Source organism: Colossoma macropomum, unplaced genomic scaffold, assembly GCF_904425465.1.
Source record: "Colossoma macropomum unplaced genomic scaffold, Colossoma_macropomum, whole genome shotgun sequence".
Classification (NCBI taxonomy): Eukaryota; Metazoa; Chordata; class Actinopteri; order Characiformes; family Serrasalmidae; genus Colossoma; species Colossoma macropomum.
Genome location: NW_023494796.1, coordinates 12,280,302 through 12,294,958, shown reverse-complemented (window position 1 = coordinate 12,294,958; position 14,657 = coordinate 12,280,302).

Genomic DNA, 14,657 nt, shown 5'->3' with positions numbered 1-14,657 from the left:
CAAACAGGAGTGGAGACAGGGCACAACCCTGGCGGAGTCCAACTAACACTGAAAGAGTCCGACTTAATGCCGAGTATACGAACACAGCTCTCACTCCGGGCGTACAGAGATTGAATGGCCCGGAGTAGTAACCCCGGCACCCCATACTCCCGGAGGACCTCCCACAAGATATCTCAGGGAACACGGTCGTAAGCCTTCTCCAAATCCACAAAACACATGTAGACTGGGTTGGCAAACTCCCATGCCCCCTCAACAATCCGTGAGAGGGTGAAAAGCTGGTCCATTGTTCCACGGCCAGGACGGAATGCGCATTGTTGCTCCTCAATCTGAAGTTCAACTATCGGTCGAAGGCTCCTTTCCAGCACCTTGGCATAGACTTTCCCAGGGAGGCTGAGCAGTGTGATACCCCGATAGTTGGCACACACCCTCCGGTCCCCTTTCTTGAAAATAGGGACCACCACCCCGGTCTGCCAGTCCAAGGGTACTGTTCCCGTGGTCCATGCACTATTGCAGAGGCGTGTCAGCCACGACAGCCCCACAATATCCAGAGCCTTAAGCATCTCCGGACGAATCTCATCCACCCCCGGTGCCTTGCCACTGAAAAGCTTGTCAACTACCTCAGTGAGGGAGGCATGTCTCCCGTATTAAGGAGTTCCTCATAGTGCTCTTTCCACCGACCGACAATATCCTCATTTGAAGTCAGAGTTTCTCCACCCCTGCTGAATACAGCCTGGGCGCAGCCACCCCGACCACTCCTGAGTCGCCGGACAGTTGTCCAGAACCTCCTCAAGGCTGACCGAAAGTCTTTTTCCATGGCCCCAACAAACTCGTCCCGTGCCCTGGATTTTGCTTCTGCCACCTTTTTTGCCGGTCGGTACCTATCTGCTGAGTCGGGAGTCCTCCGGGCCATCCAGTCCCTAAAGGCCTCTTTCTTCAGCTTGACGGCCTCCCTCACCACCGGTGTCCACCAGGTGGTTCTTGGGTTACCGCCCTGACAGGCACCCACAAGCTTTTGGCCACAGCCATGCCTGGCAGCTTCCACAATGGAGGTTTTGAACAGGGTCCATTCAGACTCCATGTCTCCTACCTCCTGCCGGACATGAGAGAGCTCTCCCGGAGGTGGGAGTTTAAATCATTCCGAACAGGGGCCTCCGGCAGTCATTCCCAGCACACCCTCGCTATTCGCTTGGGCCTACCGGGTCTGACCATTAGTCTTCCCTGCCATCTGATCCAACTCACCACCAGGTGGTGATCAGTCGACAGCTCAGCACCCCTCTTCACCCGAGTGTCCAGAACATACGGTCCCGAGTAGATGAAACGACAACAAAGTCGATCATTGACCTTTCAGCCAAGGAGCTCTGGTACCACGTACACTTATGAACATCCTTGGGTTGGAACTTGGTGTTCGTTATGGACCATCCATGCCTAGCACACAAGTCCAATAACAACTCACCATTCGGGTTTAGATGGGGCAGGCCGTTCTTCCCAATCACACCTCTCCAGGTCTCCCAGTCATTGCCAAAATGAGCATTGAAGTCTCCCAGTAAGACTACGGAGTCTGTAGGCGGGACCCTTTCCAGAACCCCGCCCACTTGCTCCAAGAAGGCCGAATACTCCGACCTGTTGTTTGGTGCATAAGCACACACAACAGTCAGTGTTTTCCTCTCTGCGATTTTAATACGCATTGAAGCAACCCTCTCGTCCACCGGGACAAACTCCAACTGCACTGCCGCCAGCCGGGGACTCGTGAGTATCCCCACACCCGCCCGGCGCCTCTCACCTTGTGCAACCCCGGAGTAGGAGAGGGACCAACCCCTATCCAGGAGTTTGGTTCCAGAGCACGATACTGTGGGTGTAGGTGAGCCCAACTATATCTAGTTGGTACCTCTCAACCTCCCGCACAAGCTCCAGCTCCTTCCCCCCCCAGTGAGGTTACATTCCACGTACCAAGAGCTTCTGCCGCAGGGGCCTAGGCCACCAAGGGCCCCCGTGCAATCTCCCACTGCCTGTACGGCACTGCACCACTCCCCCATGCTGGACCTTGTGGGTGGTGGGCCCACATGTTCCCCCCACGTTGCCTCTTCGGGCTGAGCCCGGCCGGGTTACGTGGGCTGCCCAGCCACGGGTAGATTTAGGTAGATTTCTAAATCTACCTAAACTTTCAATTGAGCCAGAGCTCTGTTTGCAGCTTTCCTCTCCTGACGTCCAGCACGTGTAATTGGCCAAACGCTGTCAAACAAGTTCAGGTATCTCATTAAGTGAATCAGAAAAAAAAATCTGATGGGTTAAATCTTCTTTTGGGCCATGGAAGCTTTTGTTGTTATTTGTGTAGGCTGCGAAGGATTGTGAACCCTTGATGTAGATAAAACCTATTTTATTCTGTTTGAAGTTGTTTTTAATGTAAAAAATGATGGAAAAAAGTTAAAAAAATTTCCAGTTCCCTCAGGCTGAGGCATCACACTCGGCTGGTCTCGAAAAACTCCACTTTAACTTGAGACCGAAACAAGACTAAGGTCAAATGATGCCGAGACTGAGACAAGACCAAACTATTAATTTATGGTCTCGAGACCAAGACCAGACTTGAGAACTACAACACTATCATACAGAGCATAGGGCATAGACTCACCTTCTCCAGGATAGCCGCCTTCACAGCAGGGTCATTGATGTTCTGACCTGACTGCACCTCCAGTCGCAGTATCTGCTTCTTTTTTTCTAAAATGTAAAAAGATTGGAAAACTATATGTTAATTAGCAGATTTGAAGCAAATCATAAGATCACCCCCCACCAAAGCAACAACCGTTTATATAAACCATTAAAACTTCTCACTTACTAGTATAGCAGAAGAACGGTATCGCCAAAGTGCACTTCCCACACACCCAGTTCCCCCGTGTCACGTACAAACCAACGCAGCAGTCACTCGGACTGACTTTCATTGGATGACCACTTGCCCAGTATCTGAATGAGAGACTGCTGTTGTCTGACCACGTAAAATTATCCTTAAACAGACCTATGAAAGCTCTATCATTTGCCATCAAGAGTTTTTGAATCTGCAGGTTCTCCTCTAGGTTTCTGACGCTGACCAGGTCAGTGTGATTGAGTCTGCAGTAGCTTTGAGCCCCAAGCCAGGTCTTTGCACTTTTTATCATAATGTACTTCTGAGCGCTTTGAGCTGTAAAACAGAAATGAAAACTATAATGTACACTAACTTAATATGCAAGGTCAGGATGTGGGGTGATACATAAAGAGGGGTGACGAGTTGAAGGAAAAACCAGCATAAAGTCAATTAGAAAGTTGCTGGGAAACTGTACTAGAGGGAACTGTGGATGGGATAGTGGGTGAGATAAAGGTGGTCACAATAACTTTGTACTAATTCGTTTGGACAAAGGGGACCCAAACTGCCAGAACAATGCAAAAATGAGTTATAGCTACATATTTATGTTTGATGGGTTAATCAGTGTTGATGTGATGTCAATACTGCTAATGGTCTGCCATTAACTGCATTCATACCTAAAGCACATGAGATCTAGACATAAATCATTAGGTCACATAAGTCAATCATCAATCAGTGTCAACTGTCAATTGTGAACAATTTTCAACACTTGAAAATGATCAAAAGTACAGAATGCATCTTTCACCAACTGTCTACCTGTGAGAGCAGACTTTGGTAAAAGGAAATGGATAAAAAGTTTTTCATGTTCTTGCTATCCAAAGATTTCTCCACGTCAGCTTCTCTCCAACTCACAACATCAGACAGCTGGAATGTTATGCAAGCTTGTGCTATTTTTGCTGTGTGTAAAATGGTCCCCTAATCACTATCCCCTACATTTCAAAAACAGGATCACTACATAAAGCACCATTATAGGGAACAGAATTTGCGATGGTAGTAAACAATTTCAGTCACTAACATTACATACCATACATACAGGTTTGCTAATTACTTACAGACAAACCAGTGCATTATGGGTTCACCCTACCATAGGTTGCACACTACCCACTGTGGTGCACTGTGGCATTGTCTGAGTGCACTGGGTGTTCTGCACTGTGGAAAAAATAGCAGAACCCAAAAATAGTACACTATATAGCGAAATATGGCACAGTTTCTGACACAGCTTTTGTTTTTCTGCTGCTGGTGTTACAACAGCTGTGAACCATGCAACACACAATGGCTGTATTTTATCTATCAGGATGCTTTGCTAGTTAACGGTGTACAAACTTTGGCTCTATGAGTGTGATGTCAACATGTCTTATACTGGTGATGTTTAGAATTAATTTAATACCTGTATTTATCAACTAGCACAGTTTAACACAGTTTCAAATAGACATCAAGTAAATTTAGGGGAGCATGGGATGGAAAATTTATTTCACACACCCCTGCATTTTAGAGCAGGAAGTGAGACTGCATCACTGTCCCTCATAGCCACATGGCAAGCAGTTAGATCCCACTGTTTTTAAGTAAATGTGTCCTAAAGTCTGAAAATCAGTGTGCAACATTAAGAATTGTCACTACAGAAACACATATTTTCTGCAATTAAGTAAACTTTTTTTTATGCATTTTAAGGTACCAAAACATTTCGTTAGTGTTATGATTGTTTTAATAGTGACCAAATAGGGTGTCTAAAGTCCAAGTCAGTTAAAAGTCCAAAATGGTTTTTGACTTTAATTCCATTCAGTACCATGATGTATATATTTTGGAGCAATTTTTTAACTTCAGCATGTACAGTAAATCTAACTTGTATATTAGTATGGGCCCTAGGTGTTTCTTAGGGTTTTTTAGTAAAAGCAATATTTCTTTGTAGAACCATGATCTCTCAAAGAACAATTTAATGCATAAACGGTTCTTTGTATGGTCAACTGGTTCTTTTCTATGATGTAAAACCACTTGCATATGGTTCTTTCTAGAGTGTATACTCTTTAAAAAAATGGATCTTCAAGGCAAAGGTTCTGACAAAGGACCATGAACACTTAAAGAACAATTTTGCATGCATAAATGGTTCTTTGCATGGTCAAATGATTCTTCGGTACAGTTTTTATGAATCTTTAAAAACTCTTTTAAAAATGGTTTTATACAGCACCAACAAGGGATTTCACTATTGTTACAAGTCAAAAAACCCTTTTCAGTACTATATAGAACGCTTTTTGCTAAGAGTGTACCTTTGCCTAGTGCTAAGGCCACCCCTGGTAAATGTATCCACTTACTCACTCAAGTGTTTTCTTTAATGTATCACCTGTTTGTGTGTACCATTTGTATTATACATATATGTATTTATATCATAATGATGATAATAATAATGCCAACCAAATATCTCAGTTTTTTCTTTCAACAGTGTTAAATTTTCTAAGCTAAACTAGGAAGATTGAAAAACAGTAAAACGTTGTAGAAAACAATTCAGAGAAAAATCAGCAATAAATTGCTTCAAATTCAAAGATGATATTGTTTAAATGGCAATATACAAAAGGGCTGGAACAGAGGGGCATGTTTCATGGGTCTTTAACACACACAAACTGAATATTTCATATTTGTACCAGAATATTCTTCATTGATTCTTCATTGTACTCATTTTCAGTGTATAAAACTTACCGTCATAGCAGATGAAAGGCCTTAACAATGTGCAGGGAATATCCAGAAATTGGCTATTAGCATCCATCACACCACAGTCTTCAATCCCTCCAGAGTTATTTGGCTCTCCAGGCCACCAGTTTCTGTACTTTATCTCCCCCTCATCGTAAAAGTCTGGCATGGCCAGGGACCAGTGCCAGTCAGGAGTGTTTTGTTGGTATAGACCTATCCATGCTGCACCAGTGTAACCATCTGTAACAGTAGCTAGGAGGTTCTTCATGTCTTCCATGCTATTAATTGTAGCCAAATCGCTGTAAGTGTTTCTGCAGTAAAGCTGAGCACTGGCAAAAGATTTAGCGTTGTTTATGAAGTGATACTGATTAGTGCCACCTGTTGAGTCGCATGGACCTGTTAAAAGAAAGTCTTTTTGGTAATTTGGATTTGTTTTAAAAATAAGAAGGAGAAAAAGGACACACACAAAGTACCTACCAATCAGAACCATGATAAGAAGAATTCTGTGGTCCATAGCTTTATTATAATGCAACACTGCTGACTTTATAATCTGATTCTCCTAAAGACAGAGAAATGATTTGTTTACATTTTATCCCAAAACTTGAACAAAACTGCACAGAATTATTCTAAACTGCACTGAATGATTTTAAATCATCAGAGTAGCTCATCACTTTCTCCATAAACGATAAATTTTGTTAAAACAATGTGTATGTAATATCAGAAAGACATCATGAATAAGTGCCCTTACCTGCAGAATCAAGTGTCCTTATTTTTACTGACATGAAAAGCAGAATCCTTTGGTGGGAGTGTGATCATGCCAACTTTATGGGCTCCAAGTGTGTCTTGTCCCTGGAATGCAAACTTCATGAAAAATAGCTTTATGCAAAATGACGAGCTTGATATCTGAAGGTGACCTGTAATGCCCAAATACACTGCATGTCTGAATGAAGAAAGTTGGCCAGGTTAGTCACCCTCCACCCCCACAACAACCCCCCCCAACACCCACCCCCAAATGGCCAATGAATGGCCATTGAGACCCTAGTGTGAAGCATGTCCACACTTCCAACCACCCCAGTTAGGCAAAGTGATTTACAGCCCTGTTTTCCCAGTTGCCTACGTTTCCAGGGTCTTATATTTCCTTAGCTCTTTATATGATACATCATACCTACCATACCTTGCGATAAGGTCATAGCTAGGGTCATGGGGTCATACAGAAGACAATAAATAGTAACTGCACTTAAAAACCATTAACATTAAGTTTAAAACCTGAAACCTTATTTCAAGTGGACCTATGATCTTACAGCAATACTTTGGTAATACTCTTTTACCAAAGTTTAGCAAAAGGAAGTTCCTGGTCATCCATCCTTTTATGTCTAAAATCTTCCATTATGTGTAACTATGACATTGAGTATGGCTGGCTTGACATGTATCATCAGTATAAAATTAACTTTGTGTTTATGGATTATTTGTCCAAGAGGCTGTAAATAAAGTGATAACAGTAAGGGCCCTAAAATAGAGCCCTGTGGCACACCTTATGGCAACTGTCTATGTTCAGAAAACTCCTTATTTACACTGACAAGTTGGAAGCTGCCTGTAAAACCTAAACCAGGAAACAACTTGTCTCTCCGAACCAACTACATTTTTAAGTTAGTCAATTAGGACCAATTGTATCAAAAGCTGAATTTAAACCTAGCAGTACCAGAAGAGAGTTTTCTGCATGATATTTTTTAAAGACAGAATAAAAAAATATGCTTATCATGCTTAATCAAAGACAACATTACTTTCTTCTAAATCTTAACTTTAAATCTTAAATTTAATCCTAAATCTAGTCAACAAATGTTGGAAATAGAACAATACTTAGAGATGAGTTGAATGTTGAGCAATGGCTTGACAAGAGTTATTTTAAAGAACTTAGAGATATGACTCAGGTTAAGTTATGAGTAAAAATGATAGGAGTAACCCACAGTGGCACTGTGGTGTCAGGCACTGGCTCACTGGCTTTCTCCAGACCACTGTGTGGCAATGCAGGGTCAGGCGCTGGCTTGCTTTCTGTGCAATTGGCTTCAGTGCAGTTCACGAAGGTGTGTTTCTCATTTGGGCACCACTTGCTCCACCTGAGTTCTGTTAGGTCCTGGTGGCCGTAAATCAGCCTAACCAGTAAGCAGCTCTGAACTAAACTGAACTAACCCAAAAACATCCATGACAGAGCTGCAGTGCATTGCTGAGACTACTTGGCTCTCAGACAAGCAGGCCAAGGGGATGTGCCCGCATTCTCCACTAATTCTGGCATCAGTCTTGCTGGGAAAAAAACATGAACCAAGAACGTATGCACTACCTTTGTGTGATGGTGACAACAACAACAACAACAATAATGACACATTAACTGAATAAATTCCATGTTTCTACTAGAATATAGTTCAGCGATTGTTGTTTTTCACCTTAAAACCTACACATAAAAAATTTACCATCATAGCAGATGAAGTGTCTTGTCAGTATATAGTGAATATCCAAAAACTGCCCATTAACATCAATGGTGTTACAATCTTCACTCCATCCAGCATTATCCGGTTCTCCGGGCTGCCAGTTTCCGTACTCTGTCTAACCCTCAGCATAGAATCCAGGAGTGGACAGGGACCAGTACCACCCAGGAATGTTCTGTTTGTACAAACCTATCCAGACTAGACCAGTGTTACTGTCAGTAACTGTATAGTTTCTTCATGTCTTCTTTGTTATTAATGGTAAGTGTCTCTGTAGTAAAGTTGGGCATCTGCAAAAGATTTAGCCTTGTTTATGAAGTGATACTGATTAGTATCTGTTGAGCTGCTTGAACCTGTTTAAAGAAAGTCTTTATACAATGTAGGTAGAAGAGAAAGAAAAAGAATTGTTTTTTTTCATTCAAATTTGCTTCTTTATGTACCAATCAGAACCATGATGAGCAGGATCCTGTGGTACATGACTCTATCATAGCACAACACTGCTGATTTTATAATCCAGTTTTCACTAAAAACGTTGTTATGGTGCAGTGCTTATGTTAGCATGCCAAAACTTGATCGAAACTGCACAGAAGGATTCTACACAGATCAGGCATAACATTATGACCACCTCCTTGTTTCTACACTCATTGTCCATTTTATCAGCTCCACTTACTATATAGGTGCACTTTGTAGTTCTACAATCCATCTGTTTCTCTGCATACTTTGTTAGCCCCCTTTTACCCTGTTCTTCAGGGGTCAGGACCCCCATGGATCCTCACAGAGCAGGTACTATTTGGGTGGTGGATCATTCTCACTGCAGTAACACTGACGTGGTGGTGGTGTGTTAGTGTGTGTTGTGCTGGTACGAGTGGATCAGACACAACAGTGCTGCTGGAGTTTTTAAACACCTCAGTGTCACTGCTGGACTGAGAATAGTCCACCAACCAAAAATATCCAGCCAACAGCATCCTGTGGGCAGCGCCCTATGACCACTGATAAAGGACTAGAGGATGACCAACAAAACTGTGCAGCAGCATGAGCTATCGTCTCTGACTTTATAGCTACAAGGTGGACTGACAAGGTAGGTTGTCTAATAGAGTCCACTCACAGAACTACAAAGTGCACCTATATAGTAAGTGGAGCTGATAAAATGGACAATGAGCATAGAAACAAGGAGGTGGTCATAATGTTATGCCTGATCGGTGTATATTACACAGAATAATTGTAACAGGTTAGAGTACCTCTTCACTTTCCCAGTACCAGATTAACTGATTTCTAAAACTAACATGAATTTTTAATATAGTAAAGGCATTATGAGTAATGGATGTGAGTGCACTTACGTTGAATCAGGTATCCTGGTGTTTTGACCTGCTCTACTTTCCTGCCGATCTCTGATTCATATTTTTACCGACATGAAAAGCAGAATCTTCTTATAAAAATGTTGTTATGTCAATTTGATGCTCTGCATGTTGTAAGGTTTTCTTGGTATGCAAAGCTTATGAAAACAGCTCATGCAAAATGATGAGCTTGGTGTCATCTGAAGGTGACTTTCTATACACAAATAGGGGAGAGCAGGGTTGGATGGCACACTCTAACACATGGTTCCACAGTAAGAAAGACACTGGGCAAAAATGGCATCCATGGGAGAGCTGTAAGGCACAAAACACTGCTGAACAAAAAGAACACAAAGGCTCATCTTGCATTTGCCAAAAATGATGACCCCCAAGACTTTTGGGATAATATTCTGTTGAATAATGACTCAAAGGTAGAACTTTCAGGAAGACATGGGTCCAGTTACATCTGGCTTAAAGCTAACACCGCTTTCCACCACGAGAACATTACAACAACAGTCAAACATGGTGGTGGTAGTGTGATGGTCTGGGGCTGCTTTGCTTCTCCAGGACCTGGACAACTGGTTATAATTTATGGAACCATGAATTCTGCTCTGTACCAGAAAATCCTGAAGGAGAATGTCCGCCTGTCAGATTGTGACCTAAAGCTCAAGCGCAGTTGAGTTATGCAGCAGGACAATGATAAAAAGCACACAAGCAAGTCTGAGCCACTGAGTGGCTCAAAAGAAGCAAAATTAAGATTTTGGAGATGGGCAGTTCATGCAATTCATGCTCGAAAACTCTCCAACGTAACCGAATTCAAACAAAGAAAGACTGGGCTAAAGTTTCTCCACTGTGATGTAACACACTCGTCACAAGTTATCGCAAACGTTTGGATTGCAGTTGTTACTGCCAAGGATGGCACAACAAGTTATTAGGTTTAGGGGCAATTATTTTTTCATATGGGTGATATAGGTTTTGTAAAAATCTTTATCTTCAAAAAATGTAATGGTCATATAAAAGCTGCATTGTGTGTTTACTTTTGTTGTCTTTATCTTATATTACAAATAGTTGGATGATCTGAAACATTCAAATGTGACAAATTAGTAAAATAAGAAGAAATTGGTGATGGATAAATACTTTTTCCCAGCACTGTATATCCAAGCGCCTGGATTCAGTTATTCAAATTCAGTATATCAAGCTATGAAACGTGAACAACTTTAAAATACAATTACTGCAATTTAGTCATGGAGGCTGCAGTTTTTCCAGAGATTTTTAGACACCTATCAGTTCTTTTTTAATAATCCAATTACACTGTCATGGTCCGATCACGTTACATTCACTCAGCTGAACGAATCAGAGTCAACATTACATGACCGCTACAGGGAGATGGACGTGATGCATGCCCACAGTGATGTGCACCCAGACCCAGAGTGGGATATCGGGCTTACGCTGCCTATAATCAGGGTTGGGATAGCTACTGAAAAATTAGTAGTTAGCTACTTTTTAGCCACTTTCCCAAAATGTATAGCTAGCTACAATTTAGCTACTTTTCCAGAAAAAGTAGTGTCTACTTTTTAGCTAGTTTTTGAAAAGTAGTGCACTACTTTTTGGCTCCTTTCAAAGCGTGATTGTCAGAATGTTTGTGAATCTCCACCTGACACACCAAACAAGCCCAACTCATACTGTGAACAACACACTGCATTTAATCATGTGCCAGATTAGTGCCAAAAAAACATACAATTGAAAAGCTGCAAATATACAAAAAGATCACCAAAAAGTAAGTTTAAGTGTAACCAACAATCAAACTTACACAACCAAAGGTGTGATAACCAACAAAAAATTTGATTAAGCAAAGGCAAAGTCAATCCTTCCAGGTTTTTCCTAACAAAAATCAACAAAAATAACGTATACTAACCAAACACTTTAGCCTCAAAATTCTCATCAGTGACCCAGGCTCTGCACAGTACTATTAGTAATAGTTTATTACAAACATGTTTTTTCTGCTTTAGCTAAGCCAGGGGTCGGCAACACGCGGCTCATTAACTGCCCTGTTGCGGTTCCACAGCAGAACTCGATTTTTATGTAAAATAACATAATCCTCCTTTGCTGCAAAATAAAGCTCTGCTGATCGTTATAACACACAGTTCTAACACAGTTTTCACAATAAATGGTCTTAAATGCTGGAGTTAATGCATAACTGCTAATTCACCAATCTTTAACGCTGAAGATTGACGCGCAGACTGCTGGCCACACAGTAATGCAGACAACCTTGCCTAGCTAGTAGATGACAAAACGGCGAGAAAGATGTAAGATGAGCATTGATAATTTAGAGACTAACGGATGTATTTACATTTATAATTACTCTAGCTGATTTCCTGATACATTCAGTCTGCAAAGAGAAGTCGCGAAGCCATAGTCAGCTTCTCTTTTGCCAGCTACTCGTCCGAACTGTTCCACTTTAAATGGTGCAGCAGTTACATTCTGGCGCCGCAGGCACCATTTAAGGTGGAACGGGACACTTCAAACATGAAGCTGGAGAATGAGAAGTGACTTCAGCCTCATAAAAAGTCGAATATTGAGAGACATTTTACAAGAAACTCTATCTAAACTCTAAATTTCTGACTGAGATGCGAGAAAAGCGGCTACAACTGAGCTAAAAGTTAAAGCAGAGCAAAGTAAGTTTGCATTTTCATTTATATTATATTTTTTGCCTGAACTACTACATCAGCACATACTGAGACATATATACAGCCAAGATGGTAAAACGGACATAAAATTTTGTGGCTTTCAAGGTGGTTTCATTTTTGATGAAAGGACAAAATGGCTCTTTTTAACATTTTGGTTGCCGACCTGAGCTAAGCCTACTAGTAATGGGTGATCAGCGTGAGACCATTTGCTCGAGCTGTCCGCGGCTCAGTCAGAATTGCACAGCTGCTAGCCCAGTTAACGACCGCAGTCTGTGGTTCAGATTTTGCGCGGATTGCCTGAAGCCAGTAGCGAAATTGTAGCGAAAATTATCGCTATAGCTACACAAAAATTTGTAGGTGCTACAGCTATTAGCTACATTTCATAAAACTGTAGCAGCTACAGCTATTAGCTACAAAAAGTAGTGCGCTACTTAGCTACTCCCCCATCCCTGAATAGCGGGAATGTGTAAGACTTTACAGACGCCTTAATGACACAATTTTCCTGTGTGTAGTTGATATTGCTGTTTGTAGGAGCTGCCCAGCAACAATTTGTGAAGGTGTTGAAGGAATATCAATCATCACAACCATTCAGCGCGACACTACACCAAAGCCAGTTTATGGAGAGCCTGGCCACTTCAACAAGACTGCAAAACAGCAGAGGGTGCCTGTGAGTGAGTCCTCAATGAATAGGAGGAAATGGCGCTCAACGGCTAAAAACAAAAAGTTAAAATAGTTTCTAATCACTTTCCCAGAACTTTTCTTTCATTTTAGAAAGTAGAAGGATGTATTTCACCTAAAAAGTAAAGTAAACTTACCTGTATGTTTCATTTTGTCTACAGCAAACATGTTTTGGGCAGCAGAACGCTAATATTACTGCTACTGAGTGCTGATTGGTTGGTGAGCAGAGCAGCTCACTGGCTGAACTGACGTCATGAAGCTACACAAGGTGCTGTTTTAAACTCCTACAACTCGAGTTTAAATGCTCTTAAAAAAATATAACATTGGTGTTAGATGTTTTGTGCTGTTCAATGTTCAGGAAATAAATGCATTTTTCTTATAAATATGAAATGAAAATTAAATAAAAATGTTTAATCATTTATAAACTATGATTTTGCTCAAATACTCCATCTTAACCCATTCATTGTGGACACCCAGGAGCAAGCGTCTCTAGCGGCTGAGAAGCCCAGAAGATATTACAGAGCGGTAATTCTCCTCTACAAGTTCTCTGACTACACTTTCATACAATGAATTTGAGATATTACTTCCTAATATCCTGCGCTGGGACAGGTTTCAGCCCCCGCCCCCCAGGAAGATAAGAGGCTTAGATGTATATGTGTGTGTGTGTGTGTGTGTGTGTGTGTGTGTCCTTCCTAATACTAAACATTGTAAAATAATTTAGAAAATGATTAAATAACAACAACATCAATAAAAACAAAAGGATTTAAGACCTTGCATTATTATTATTATTGTTATTATTATTCAATCAAAACGTGCATAAAAACAAAAGATTCATAAAAACAAAGGTTATAAAATTGTCTTTATGAATTTATGCACTGTGATTGCCAGTCTCCATTGTTTTTGGTGCACCAAACAACTTCAAACATTGCATTTTGATCAAATTAACATTGCTAAGAATGACCATTTACCATGTCTTCTTCTTCTTCTTATTATTATTATTATACACTAAACCCACTCCATGCTTTATATTGTTGAGGAGCATCTACTTTAAACATTACAGCGCAGTGTTTTGAGTCGCAGTTTCATCATATAATTTTCTGTACGATCACAAAGATGTGTTTATTTTAAAGCTATGAAATGATGGACAGCTCGCTGTAATGCTAGCTTTCCCCTTCCTACTTCACGTTACTTCAAGCTTGCCTCAAAGTAACTCGCTGCAGTAAAAACCAGCTAAAGTGACCGGATATTACTCTAGAGCAGTTAAGTCAGCCCAGCCAGGGCCGTATAGACAGAGAGCAGCGTCAACGGAAGTTCAAAATGCTTGATGGTCACGTGATTCACGTAGACTTCAGATAGTTCCAGGAAGTTCTTTGCGGGCAATTTAAACCCATAAACACTCAGCGACAGAACTGCGTCTTTCGGTACTTTAAAGTCAATAAATGCACCGATTTACAATATTTACATAGAAACCCAACGTGTGTGTGTAGTTACAACAGTCTGATATATTTAAAAGTCAAATTCGCTACTATTTGAGGATTAAGCAGCTGTCGTTACCTGCCTTTCTGACATGTTAGGTTAATGTGAACATGGTGTCAAAGTGTGCTTTGACTTTTCAGTATTATAGATATTATGTTCTTAAACTTGTATGGTAGTTAGCATCAGTCATATCCTAATGTTTATTGATATACTTAGAGGGAGGGAAAGGGATGTTTCAAAATTGAGATCAGATTAATTTTCAACATAAATAAATATAATTAACATAAATACATCTTTAACTAATGGTTGTTTCAGTAATCCCAAGGCCTAGATCATTTTAATGACTTTCCGAAAAGGACAGAAGGAGAAGGAGCCAAAGAAATTTGTTTGGCTTGCATATGAAAAAATCTGTATTAACAAGTGAACATTAAAATACATC